We start from the raw sequence: 14,011 nt of genomic DNA on the forward strand, positions 1-14,011 counted from the left end.
ACCATGTCCTCCTCGAATAATGACTGCAAAGAGGCGATGGTTGCGTTAAACAGCTCCTCTTCAGTATTCTTAGAGGAGTTGTTCTTTCCCTTTTCCCCTTCGGTTGGTGGGGAATCCCTTTTTTGGGGAGCGGAGGGGCATTGTTCTGGTGTTGCCACCATTGCTTTTGAGCTCCGGGGTGTCACTTGTCCGTGCCCCTCTTCTTTTTCTCCAACTGGCGAGCTTGAGCCCGCTTTCATGATCAGGTTGCCCTCGTGGGGAGCCGTCTGCTCCTTCTTGGTTGTATCAGGTGTTTCACTGGGGGTCGCCGCGGGCTGCGGCCCTACCTTGTCACCAACATCCGTTTGGTTCTGGTTCTCCATCTCTCCACTGACCCGGGGCCGGGATTTGGCTCCCTTTTCCGGGGATTTCGCAGGGGGAGCGATGTCACGCATTTGGGGTGGGGTACCCCGCCTGCTTGGCATCGTGGTGGGGGCATTGGCCGCTTACGCAGACCAGGCCTGGGAGGGAGGAAAAATAAAAATAGTGCGGGGGACAAAGGGATGGAGGAGGTGGCCAGGGGCGAAGAGAGAAAGAGGTTTGACATCCCCTCGCGAGGAAGTCGGGTTAGTCAGCTCGATCCCCCTTTGCGGGGGGAGAGCAGAGAAGTGAGACGCAGTGGTGGCTAGCGGGTCCGAGTGCCGCATCGCAATTAAGAGAAGAGAGGGAAAGGCATCTTTGCCTAGAGAGAAGGCAAAAACGAAGAGGTATTAACCCCAAAACCCCTCCCTCAAACAACCCCAACAGGAAGCGACAAAGAGACCCGGTCTGCTCGATCCAACGGGAGAGCAGCGAAGGAAGACAAAGACTAGCAGGTCAGAGTGCCGCTAGTTAATTAAGAGGGAGAAGTAGACATTCCTCCCAGAGAGAGGGAGAAAAGAAGAAACCTTAAAGCTAAAACCTTAATACTAAAAACCTTAGTCTAAGCTGAAGGTCCTGACTCTCCAAAGGAGGGGGTCTGGTCCTTGCAGATGTGAAAAAAGCCTTAAACCTGGCTAAAGAGCCCGGTGGCTGATCCCTTCGAAGTCTATTGGTAAGAGCAGAAGTTTCGCAGCTGAAGAACAGATACTACACTTTGATCTTATTTATATATTTTATTGAATGGAAAAAAAATTGAATTATACAAAAAAGCATAAACAATATCAGTTCAATGCAACAAAATTACACTTTGATCTTAGCCAAAAGGCCAAGTAACTGTAATATAGTTTTCTACCAGGTATTACTTCCTTCTAAAATAAAAAAATACAAAATAACCGACACAGAGGTAGGGAAAGGAATACGAAGTAAGTCCCAGAAATGGCTGAAGCAGTTTATGATCTCAAAAATACTTTATTTTATATATATTTTTTAAAGTAGGGATATGGAGTCAGGCCCGGAAACGGCTGAATCAGTTTATGATCTCAAAATTACTTTATCTAATATATAAAAGCTGAAACAGTCTACGATTTAAACATTACATCATTTCATGTATGTTTTTAAGAGTGGGGTGGGGGATATGAAATCAGTCCAGGAAATGGCCGAAACCGTTTACGAGTTAAACATTACTATATTTTATTCATATTTTTAACAGTGGGGTGAGGAATATAGTCAGTCCTGGAAATGGCTGCAACATTTTATCTTTTAGACATTAATTTATTCAATGTATATTTTTAGCAGTGGGGTGGGGATGAGATGTCATTGCCGGAAATGGCTGAAACAGTTTACGATTTAAACATTACTTCATTTCATGTATATTTTTAACAGACATTATTACATAGTTATTATTTTCGTAAGCGGGGGGGGGGCCTATAATGTGGGTTAAAATTATGAAAAATAATTGTCTAAATTAGTAACATATCCAGGAATTATGAAAAAGGATGAAATGTGAGTTAATTGATTGGTGTTTTCTTTAATGAAATAATCAACCCAGACAATATATCAACGTTATTATTTTTGATAATAGGGGTTAAATTATGTAAACTTATTGTCGAAATTAGTAACAGATCTAAGAATTATGAAATATGATGAAATGTGAGTTAATTGATTGGTGTGTTTGTAATGAAAAAATCGGCCTAGACAATATATCAAAGTTATTATTTTCGTAAAGGGTGGCCATAATGTGGTTTAAAATTATGGAAAATGATTGCCGAAATTAGTAACATATCCAAGAATTATGAAAAATGATGAATGTAAGTTGATTGATTGGTGTGTTTGTAATGAAATAATCAACCCGGACAGTATATCAAAGCTATTATTTTCGTAAGGTGGGGTTGGAGGAGGGGCGATAATGTGGGTTAAAATCATGAAAAATGATTGTCGAAATTAGTAACATATCCAAGAATTATGAAAAATGAGGAAATGTGAGTTACTTGATTAGTGTGTTTGTAACCCAGACAATATATCAAAGTTATTATTTTTTGTAGGGGGGGGGCGATAATGTGGTTTATAATAATTAAATATGATTGTCGAAATTAGTAATATATCCAGGAATTATGAAAAATGATAAAATGTTAATTAATTGATTGATAAGTTTATAATTAAGTAATCAGCCCAGACAATATATAAAAGTTATTATTTTCGTAAGAGGTGGGGGCAATAATGTGGGTTACAATTCTAAAAAAATATTTTCGAAATTAGTAACATATTCAAGGATTATGAAAAATGATGAAATGTGAATTAATTGATGGGTGTGTTTGCAATGAAATAATCAGCCCAGACAATATAAAAAAGTTATTATTTTCATAACGGGGGGTGGGGGGGGCGATAATGTGGGTTAAAATTATGAAAAATGATTGTCAAAATTAGTAACATATCAAGGAATTATGAAAAATGATTAAATGTGAGTTACTGATTGGTGTTTCTTTAATGAAATAATTAACGCAGACAATATATCAAAGTTATTATTTTCTTATATGTTTTCTTATTTTATTATATTTATAATATACCCAGACAATATATATTATATTTATAATATACCCAGACAATATATATTATATTTATAATATACCCATACAATATATATTATATTTATAATATACCCAGACAATATATCAGTAATTATTTTCGCAAGGGGGGCATAATGTGGGTTACAATTATAAAAATGATTGTCAAAATTAGTAACATGAATTATGAAAAATGATGAAATGTGAGTTAATTTATTTGTGTGTTTGTAATCTCTTCTCTATATAAATAAAATGAACTCATCTTTTCCCGTCTGATTTTGACATTAATAGGATTAAAAATCAAGATATTTCATGCAAATATAATATGCACAAACGGCAAAACAATATCTGAGGTGTGTTATAGGCTTATTATTTCCCAAATTCCTCAATAATCTTAGATTTCTATACTTTTTCTGCTGAGAAGTCACGGCCAAAATCGGTTAAGATCAATGGAAGTGGTAAAATATTTTCTCTCTAATAAATTCCTCCTCCCCCTGCCACCACTTAACACCGTTTGGGGATCGTTCACAAGGAACAGTTGAGAAGAGAACACCGGTTTGGCTTCATAGTTCTTTCATGTGAAGTTATTTAAAATCACTAAACTAAGCTGCAGTGCTCTGTGGCGTAGTGGTTAGCATGCTGGACAATTCACATTATATTTTCACGTTCGTGCCGACCTACCATAGTCGTTTTTTTTTTTGTTTTTTTTCCTAAATTTTTTTTTTTTTTTTTTTTTTCCTAAATTTTTTTTTTTTCCTAAACAACTGGAATGGACTTTTCTTGGTGGCCGAACTGTTAACGTTGCAGATGTTTTTTTTATTTTTTTTTTCACACTTTATTTTCCTACTTTTACTCATGACTCCGGGTTTGATCCTTCCTACTTACCTACCATAACATTTTTAAAACTCCCCCCCCCCCCCGTCCCGGAAACAAACACTCGGGCAACGCCGGGTACCCCCGCTAGTGAAATAATAAAGCAAGACAATACATCAAAAGTATTATTTTCGTAAGGTGGTGTGGGGTGGCGATAATGTGGGTTACAGTTATAAAAATTGATTGTTACAATTAGTAACATATCCAAAAATTATGAAAAATGATGAAATGTGAGTTGCTTGATTGGTCCAGACAATATATCAAAGTTATTATTTTCGTAAGGTGGGATGGCGATAATGTGGGTTACAATTATGAAAAATGGTTGTTGAAATTAGTAACATATCCAAGAATCATGAAAAATGATGAAATCAATTGATGTGTTTATAATGAAATAAACAACTCAGACAATATATCAAAGTTATTATTTTTGTAGTGGAGGGGGATAATGTAGGTTAAAATTATGATTGTCGAAATTAGTAACATATCTAGTCATTAAGAAAAATGATAAAATGTTAATTAATTGCTTGGTGCGTTTGTAATTAAATAATCAGCCCAGACAATATATCAAAGTAATTTTTTTCATAAAGTGGGGAAGGAGGGATCGATACTGTGGATTACAATTACAACGGTTGTGGTAGTAAGGGGGGAGAACTGTATTAATATTGAAAATTGTGGTAAAGTAAAATTTTCCTAATGATCATTCGCGTCAATGCATTTATGTAATTATCTGGAAAACCTGCTGTCAAGAAATGATATTATTTCACTTAAAATGATGGTGTCAGTAGTAGGGAAAGAAAGAACACAGTAGTGTGGAATTTTGTAGTGAGCAAAGGGTTGTCTAATCACAAAGCTTCTCAACATATTTGTTTTATTGTTTGTAAAGCCTGCTGAGTAATCTTCCGAAAAATGATGTCCTTTTTCTAAAAAAATTTGTTGTCAGTAGTGGGGAAAAAATGAAACAGAGTAATGTGGAATTTGATAATGAGCAAGTGTTATCTAATCACTTAACTGTGTCAATGTATTTATGTATTTATGTATTAACTTTAAAATCCTGCTGAGACATGTTTCAAAAATGACATAATTTTTTTTACAGTAACAGTACCAGAAAGGAAAGAAACGCAGTAATGTTGAAATTTATGGTAAAGCAAGGGTTGCAAACTCATTAACAAACACAATGTATATATCTATTAATTTGGAAATTCTAATGATTCATCTTCTAAAAATGGTTTCAATTTTCTTAAAATTATGATAGCCTTGGTGGGAAGAGAAATTATTTCATATATGTTGTACAATACCTGTCGAGAGTATGTTAAATTGTTTCATATATACGTATATAAATTACCCGTCCGAAGGTCGGTAAACATATTTTAAATATGGGTAGTAAATTACCCGTCCCCAAAACATAAAATTATTTCATATACATTCTGTAAATTACCTGTTCTAGGGAAGATACAATTATTTCATACATGTGTAATAGCCGTCCTAGGGTAGGTAAAATATTCTTTTGCTCAAAATAGCAAATGATACATACATTAAAAATTCCCTTCTCCAAATAATAACAATTATATTCAAAATCAACTTCATATTATTTATATAGTCCCGAGCAACGCCGGGTAGCCCCGCTAGTTTTTAATAAATTTCTAATTCTGTAATATACAAGCTGGATTTGTATTACTATACAAGTAGATTCGAAAAGTTGTCAAAAACATATATATAACAAATGTTATCAAAGGCAAGCTAAGTTACTTTTCTACCTAACTGGACATTATTTAAATGTTTTTATTTAATGTAACATGTTTATCCAGCTCGAAAAACATACAGTGTTTACCGATATATTGGAAAATTAAAAATGGTGCCCGACTCTCTGTTGAACACAGTAAGTTTGGGAAAATGAGTTAAAAATAACAAAATATTGTTAGAAACTCACTCAATATATGTTATCGTGACAATAGGCTGACAGATACTCAGTGGGTTTTTAACAGTATTTTGTATATCTGGCCGTTGATAAATTTGCGCAAGCCTTTTCTAGTCTCAAACAAAAACACGCGTTCACATTTCAAGCTATATTACTTGTTATATGCATACGTGCACACAAACATACGCGCCCACATCCACACACGGACATATATTCACGTTCGCGTACATACACTCACATTCATGTGTATACTCACACGCGCGCACACGTACGCACACAAGGACAACGTCACTTCCCCTTTCAAAGGAAATCCACACATGCGCAAAAGACCACCGGAAACACCTATAAAAGAAAGAGCAATAAGTGGCTTCTTCCTTTTCCAACCTGCCTTCCGAGGTGGTTGGTCGGTGCACCAGCCACCGCCGTCTCGGCATGCGTGCGCGTACCTCACACCACTTGCTACTATGTGGGACAAAAAGCTATTAGACCGTACGTACACTTTATACGCTTTCTATCTACATGAATTGGATTGACGGGTTTGTATTACTGTACACATAGACTCGAAAAAGTTGTCAAAAAACAAATATATAACAAATAAATGTTATCAAAGGCAAGATAAGTTACTTTTCGACCAAACTGGATATATTTTTTGTGTTTTTATTCAATGTAACATATTTATTCAGCTCGAAAAACATGCAGTGTTTACCGATGTATTGGACAATTCAAAATGGCGGCCAACTCTCTCTTAAATACGGTAAGTTCGAGAAAAGGTGTTATAAATAATAAACTAGACAAAATACCGTTAGAAATTCGCTCAATATATATTACCGTGACATAGGTTGACATATATTCGGTGTTTTTTTAATAGTATTTTGTCTAGTTTATTATTTAAAACACCTTTTCTCGAACTTACCGTGTGTAAGAGAGAGTCGGCCGCCATTTTGAATTGTCCAATGCATATCGGTAAACACTGCATGTTTTTCGAGCTGAATAAATATGTTACATTGAATAAAAACACAAAAAATATATCCAGTTTGGTAGAAAAGTAACTTATCTTGCCTTTGATAACATTTATTTGTTATATATTTGTTTTTTGACAACTTTTTCGAATCTATGTGTACAGTAATACAAACCCACTTTTTAAAATCTATTGCTTTTCTCGAGATTTTTTCCCCCGATCTAGTGGGTTTCGAAAAATTCAGTTGGCAACACCACCACACACCACTGCGACAACCAAATCCGAGCCAATATCACGGAAATCCTGGACAAAAAATGCACAAGTACCAACATTAATCAGAAGGGACTTTTTCAGAATTCACCGTGAAGTCGAAAGCAGATACCAGAAATTTAAAAAAAAAAAAAAAAAAAAAAAACAATGCGAAACTTGAAAATCACCTTTAAATCCATAACCCAACCAACAAAACCATTACAAATTAAGTTACCACCTTTGTTTTTCTAATTTTTCTCTGTTTAAAAAAAATAAAAATTCAATTACATTTTATTCCGGTTTGTTGTCCTTTTCTTTTTAGACAAACGTGATGTTGAATTTCGATTAAAAAAAATAACGATGTTTATTTAAATTAGCATTTATAGCGGCAATTAAAAGTAAAGAAAATACAGAAAAGTCTGCAAGATATACGTACTCATCATGGAACGAAGATGTCATATTCCAAAAAAAAAAACAAAAAAAAAACACGTAAATATATATTTTTTAAACTAAGAAAATCAAAATTTTTTAGCGGTTTTACTAAACATCAGGCTGATTTTTTACCTCTCAACTTGGATTGAGTTGTCTCCCTTTATTTATTTCATCAGATTTAATCATGGCGATAACACTACGACTAGCTTAGTTATAAAATTCGATTTTCTTGAATAAAAAATACTACTTTTTGGGGTTTGTTTTACTGCACACATAGATTCGAAGTTGTCACAAAACAAATATAGAACAAATAAATGTTATCAAAGGCAAGATAAGTTACTTTTCTACCTAACTGGATATGTTTTTATTCAATGTAACCTGTTTATTCAGCTCGAAAAACATGCAGTGTTTACCGATGTATTGGAAAATTTAAAATGGCGGCCGACTCTTTCTCTGAGACGGTAAGTTTGGGAAAATGAGTTATAAATAAAAAAAACAAAAACAGTCAAAATACTGTTAAAAACCCGCCGAATATATGTCAGCCTATGTCACGGTAACATTGACTGAGTTAAAACACGGAATTAAAATAAACATAATTGATTTATTAACAATAAAACATTTAAAATTTTATTTTTATGTGTTATATCAGAGATTGATACTAACACTATAAATAAAAAGACATAAGTTTTAAAAAAGCATACCTTTTTATAGTAGAAAAAAATTGAAGCGTCTTTTTTGTGTGAACTGTGTGTACTGTGTCGACACACTAGAGAGCGTTAAAACCTTTATCAAGCTGTGTCAGCAAACAATTTCCTACGGGTCAAAATTTCCAAATATGTAAAGTACAAATCAATGAAAAAGAAATACATTTTATCAAAATCATCCGGCGCTTATGTCAACGGATCATTTAATCTAAGGGAGATAATCAGCATAAACATAGCAAAAATAAGCATATTTTGCAAGATATAATTTGGAACGCTGAAATAATCAGTAGAACAATGAAAGAATGTTAAATGGGGGGGGGGTGATTACACGATTACTGTAGCCGAGTTCCGGAAATTGCTGAAACAGTTCATGAAAAGGAAACAAGTTAGCGAAGTTAATCAATAAACTTAAAAATATAATAATGTTAAGTAACAAAATAAACTTATTTCTCTTCCCACCAAAACAAAAGTAAACAACCTGTTACAATGAAACGATGTTAATTAATCAAGAAGTTGTTGTCCAATTAGCCAAAAAAAAAAAAAAAATGTTTCCCTTATTTAGAGAGAGAGAGAAAAAACAACACTTGTGCAGAATCTTTGAACGTTGTCATTTTCCTCTTTTAGACAGAAATGACTGATTACCTAAAATAAAGAAAAACAAATTTCTTATTTTTTAATTTTTTTTTTTTTGTTTGTTTAAAAAAAATTACATTGACGGTTTAAATACTTCAAAAAAATTTTAATCATGCTGACGCTGACTGATTACCAAAAATTAGGAAAAACAAATTTCTTTTTTTTTTTTTTTTCGTGTAATCATTTTTTTTTTTTTCATTTAACATTCTTTCATTGTTCTACTGATTATTTCAGCGTCCCAAATTATATCTTTCAAAATATACTTATTTTAGCTATGTTATCTCCCTTAGATTTAATGATCCGCCAATCATCCTTGCCAATACTACTCTTTTGTATTTTGACTAAATACATAATTGAAGAAGAAAAAGAAAACATTAAAACACTGACAGCCAGTTAGCAGGAAATAAACCAGTAGCAATTTAAAATCATAAATTAGGGGAAATCAAAAATAGATGACTTATAAATTTGTATTCAAATCATGTTATTGGCTATTATTTTAGTACAGCAAAAAAAAAAAAAAAAAAAATAGATTGATATTTTATGGTGATTGGTGCAAATTCTAATGGAAATTCAACAAATAAGTAACTCTGAACGATGTTTATTGTTTAACCTTAATTTCTGTCCTCATTCACAGATTTGATAGGATTTAGTGTAATCATGGATTAAGCTACCTTAAAGCAGCTTTACATTTGAGAAGGAAAGGGTAGGAAGTCGGCTTTTCTTCATTTTCCGATACAAGCGGTTGCAAATGAAACATGCGATAATGTATGCAAAAAGATCTTTCAAACACTGTGCTGGAATATGCATAGCAGCAATTCTTGCAACGTTCTACAGGTTCAATGATGTCTGCATGTAGATGACAGAACCTGGCATTGAATTTTTCTTGTGCATTCTTTTTATATTACGGATTGTAGCACCTTCTGCCATTGTGAAAAGCAAAATAATATGAGTCTGAAACGCCTTCTGGTTAGTGTATTGACTGTATGTGTAAGTATGTAAAATTTTGTGAGATGTAGAGATACAAAACAAACGTAAAAATTACTACCTTTATAAGCTACTTTTTGTTTCTTCATTTCTACTTTTCTGTATTGAGTGGAAATGGAAAACAGTCAAATCAATAGCTTCTGTGCTACGTCTGCTCGCGAAATGACAAAATATTGTTTCACATGAAGATGTTAATTTGACATTGTTCAAGCAACTTGCTTGTTTAAAGTGATTCTCTTTGCGATTCTGTATGAGATATCAATTTCTAATAAAACGTAACAATTAAAAACTAGAGAGACAGTTGAATCAGAAACAAGACAATATGCTAACACAACATTTTACTAAACCCGTGGGAATAAACTCAAGGCCAACTACTATGATGTGTGCCAGCCTAGCCACTCAACTTGTTTACATTCTTGTATTCTTGTTACAGTTAAATAAAAGACATTGTGTTTTCCTTCAAAGTCTGGTGACCCTATTCTTATTCGTCTGATATATACATATAAGGCTAACTCAGCAAAATAGCTGTCTACTCTCTTAACACTCAACAAATATCATGGCTCTACAGTGTACTTGTCTGTTGTTGGATAAAGAAGTTTTCAGGGGTTTGTGATCGTCAGAATTGTGAAATTCTAACCTTCCAGCATATGGTCAAAGTATTTTATGTCCACCTGATTAACATATCATGATTAAAATAATGATGATTTAGCAGAGAAAATGAAATAGATTTTTGTTCTGTGAACTAAGGTATTATGGTTCCACTTTCATCATGTAGACGAGTTAATAATGAAGTTAACTAGTAGTTTTGTAGTTTGGAAAGATTCTGCCTGTTTGTCTTCCAGGGAGATGTTTGTTTCTCTCTGAAAGAGGTTTGTCAATGTGTTAAGGATGAATCTTCAGTAAAAATTGACCATTCTCAGAAAGCATTGTGAAACTGTTAATTATGAGTTGGGCAAATATACATACCATATATTGACAACATTCTGGTGACGAGCAAAGGCTGGCAACCAGAATATTGTCTCTATATGGTAAGCCATGCAAAACTCCTCTATCAACCACTGAAAGGTCTGTGCTGCATTGCATAGTCCAAAGGGCATTTTAAGATATTTGAACAATTGGAATATCCTCTGGAGCAATTGACACCAGGTAATATACTCTGGTCAGGTCAACCTTCCAAAAAATGCATGTCTCTTATGTAAAATCATGGATGTGTGGGACAGAGTATTGGTCAGAACAGAAGTGTTGAGTTTCCTGTAGTCCATACAAATTTGCAACTCTTCTCTGCCATATGCAAATGGACTTTCAAAAGGGCGAATACATTGTCCAGTAGTATTTCATCAAATGCCCTTTTTACATAAGCCAACTTGTGTGAGAGTAATCGCCATGGGTGGGAATATGCTGACTACTCATTGGTCTTTATATGGAGCTGAATTTGTGTTCACCTATATCAGCAATCTTAAGTGGCTGTGTTATGTCCTTGTACTGCTGTGCTAGCTTCAGGTTATTTTGACTAGTAATGATAATTCCAGTCGAACTGAGATATCTCTGATAGTTGTCATATTGCTGTACAGGTTTTTGACTTCATGTGTATGGCCAGGTTTTAATATGCCAAGAAATTAACACAGCATAATAGTGCTCTGATGTCTGTCACGATGAATGATCCTCTGGAATCACATCTCATATTGATTTTTGGGGTTAGTGTTTTGTCCCACATATTTCTATGGCAAAACTGTTAATTATGAGTTGGGCAAATTAGCCTGTGGATGGAATCAAACTGATTGTTGACCAAGAATTTAATAAATGCATATTTGGACAGATATCAGGTGCAGTTGTTCTTGCCACTGAGAATGTCTCAGAAGTTGAAAAAATGCCTCAGGTAGTTCTCCAAGGTAGAAGTTACACTTTGCTGGGCTGATTGCCAATAATGTCCCTGATGTTAGAGAGGAGCCTGGAGGCTGGAGTAAGTCTGGAACAGCAGCTCATCAAGTTAGGTCAGTATAAATGTCATGAAAGACTGGAATGGCAGCTGGGCTGGGGTTGGACAGAGGCAAGTTTGCTAAGTAGGACACCACAAATGGCTGAATCGGCAGGAGTGCATCATCACAGACTATAATATAAAAGCTAAGACAGTTGCATCAAATAAACCAACAAACTGACATACCAGATTAAATCATAGTTTTTATCCAATGCATTTGTACAGACTTGAAACTCAGCCAGGATCTCCACTGGGGGTATAATACCTTCCTATGTTCACCAATTTCAATTGCTGGAACATATGTCCAGTGTCTTGTCAGAACAGTCACTGCCAGATCGAAAACTGCATGGGCAACAATCGATCAGTGTCATAAAATGGTAACCATTGTGATGCATGATATTCATGCCTAATCGATTCCATGTTTCACGCACAGTGAGCCCTCCTTTCTGATATTGCACTGGAACTTGATTTACAAACTGACACTCGTCATAATTCCAAAAAATGAACTCCATTGCAGTCTGCAACACACATGGGTCAATTCTATGTGAAAAATGCAAGATGTGTCTGAGTCCAAGATACCAGCTATGTTGATGAACCTGTGTCCAGGAGTCATATTCCTTGTGGTAATCTATTATATAAAGCTTCTGAGTGCCTTAATAACATCAATACCAAGCAAAACGTTGAAATCTAGGGCTTTTCTTAACATATCAATCATTATCAGTTGTCGTGTGGATTTTTATGATGCTATTCATGTAGCAAGCCTGTGTAGCTCCAGTAATTATTATCATAACCTTCTTTGAAGAAGAACGACACAGGTTTGGATCAAAAATAGAACAAGAGCACCCCAGGTTAAAGGGAGCCTGAACATGACATAATGTTCTTGTGCCATTGATAGCAACATGTGTGAGTGATTTTCCTCTGTCTTATGCAGTATCTGGCAAAGTGATAGAAATTGTAGCAGTTACAGAGAACTATTTTTTCTGGTGAGTCATGTCCCCCTCTGAGTTCTTCAGCCACAGGCTGACCTATCAGCTAACAGGGCACATTGATTTATCTTCTCCCTAAAAAATATTGAGGGAACATCAGTCAGTCAGAACCAGACCTTCAGCCAAGCAACACCTCTTCTCTCGTCCCCTGTCCACCGGACATCTTGGTTTAGCATTGATGGCCTCCACTGGAGACAACTGCTATTAGCTGGGAATGACACAGTACTGACTAACGACGACCTCAAAAGAACTTTCTGTTCCTTCTTCCTTTTTTGCAGTCTGACCTGCCAGTTTCTGCTACAAATAAAATATTCTTTGTTGTTATTGTTAAAAAGAAGTTTGTTGTTCTTTTGTGCTGTGTTCTTTTAATATATTTTATTAGGAAGGTAAAATCATTATCTTACCTAAAAATAGTGACCATAAAAGATGCACAAAACAAACTTTCTTTGAAACATTTAATAAAAAAAACAATGAAGACTTCACAAAAAAAAGAAAGGAAACAAACTTCTTAGCCTAACTCACGAGGTAAAATAACTTGGCAAGCTGGAGCCGCAGTTGCACAGGCACCAACTCCAGACTAACTCCTTACCTTCACGTCACTACCATCACCTCCACTGCCACTCAAACAAGCCGAAACTGTGCTTTTATCGCAGTTGCTTTGGTACGGATGGTAAGATGCAAAATGTTCTGTTTGTTCATGAACCAGGGAAACCAAGGTCTGGGGAGCTGAGCAGGGCAGGCTCTCCACGAGATATTTACAACAACCATGCCTACTTTATCACAGACTTCCTATCCCAAGTATGTTGCTTAGTTGATATCGGAGCTGCTTGCAGTATCTGGCCACTGAAACTCCTCACCAAGAAGCCTCCAGTGTCGTCCATCACACTGCAAGTGGTAAATCACTCCCCCATTCTCACATACGGTCAAATTTCTCATTCTCTGAACTTGGAATTATGGAGAGACTTTACGTGTGTCTTTACTATAGTGGATTTATCCTACCCCATACTAAGCATGGACTTCCTGCACCACTCCAACCTGATAGTGGATACGCGCAGACGTCGGTTGATAGATGAAAATATGGAACTTTCCATCTCTGGTGTGAAAATAAGCATCCTCTCTATTCTTCATTGCCGTTTCTGATAACCCATATCAGACCATTTTACATTCCTACACGGTGTTAACAACCTAAAATTTTGTGGTAAGTAAACCCACACACACCACAAAATACCACATCGAGACCCCACAGGTGCACCTGTGTTCTCATGCCCTCGCCGCCTCCCTGCTGATAAACTTAAGGCAGCGAAGGCAGAATTCAACCATATGCTGCAGCTGGGAATATGAC

General features: G+C 35.3%; 1 protein-coding gene across 3 annotated transcripts in view; it reads right to left on the reverse strand.

The window, feature by feature from the left end:
• Positions 1-8,301, reverse strand: part of LOC145286016 (dolichol phosphate-mannose biosynthesis regulatory protein-like) — a 44,488-nt gene extending 36,187 nt beyond the window's left edge. Inside the window, exon 1 of one of the 3 annotated variants that reach the window (XM_080134630.1) lies at positions 8,089-8,301. The gene's annotated coding sequence lies outside the window, so the exon portion shown is untranslated. Of the gene's footprint in view, positions 1-6,885; positions 6,907-7,391; positions 7,413-8,088 lie in introns of those variants that run through there. The other 2 variants (XM_080134631.1, XM_080134632.1) reach the window with 2 other exon arrangements.
• Positions 8,302-14,011: the final 5,710 nt, after the last annotated feature.

Source organism: Euprymna scolopes, chromosome 10, assembly GCF_053919585.1.
Source record: "Euprymna scolopes isolate OS-2025 chromosome 10, ASM5391958v1, whole genome shotgun sequence".
NCBI lineage: Eukaryota > Metazoa > Mollusca > Cephalopoda > Sepiida > Sepiolidae > Euprymna > Euprymna scolopes.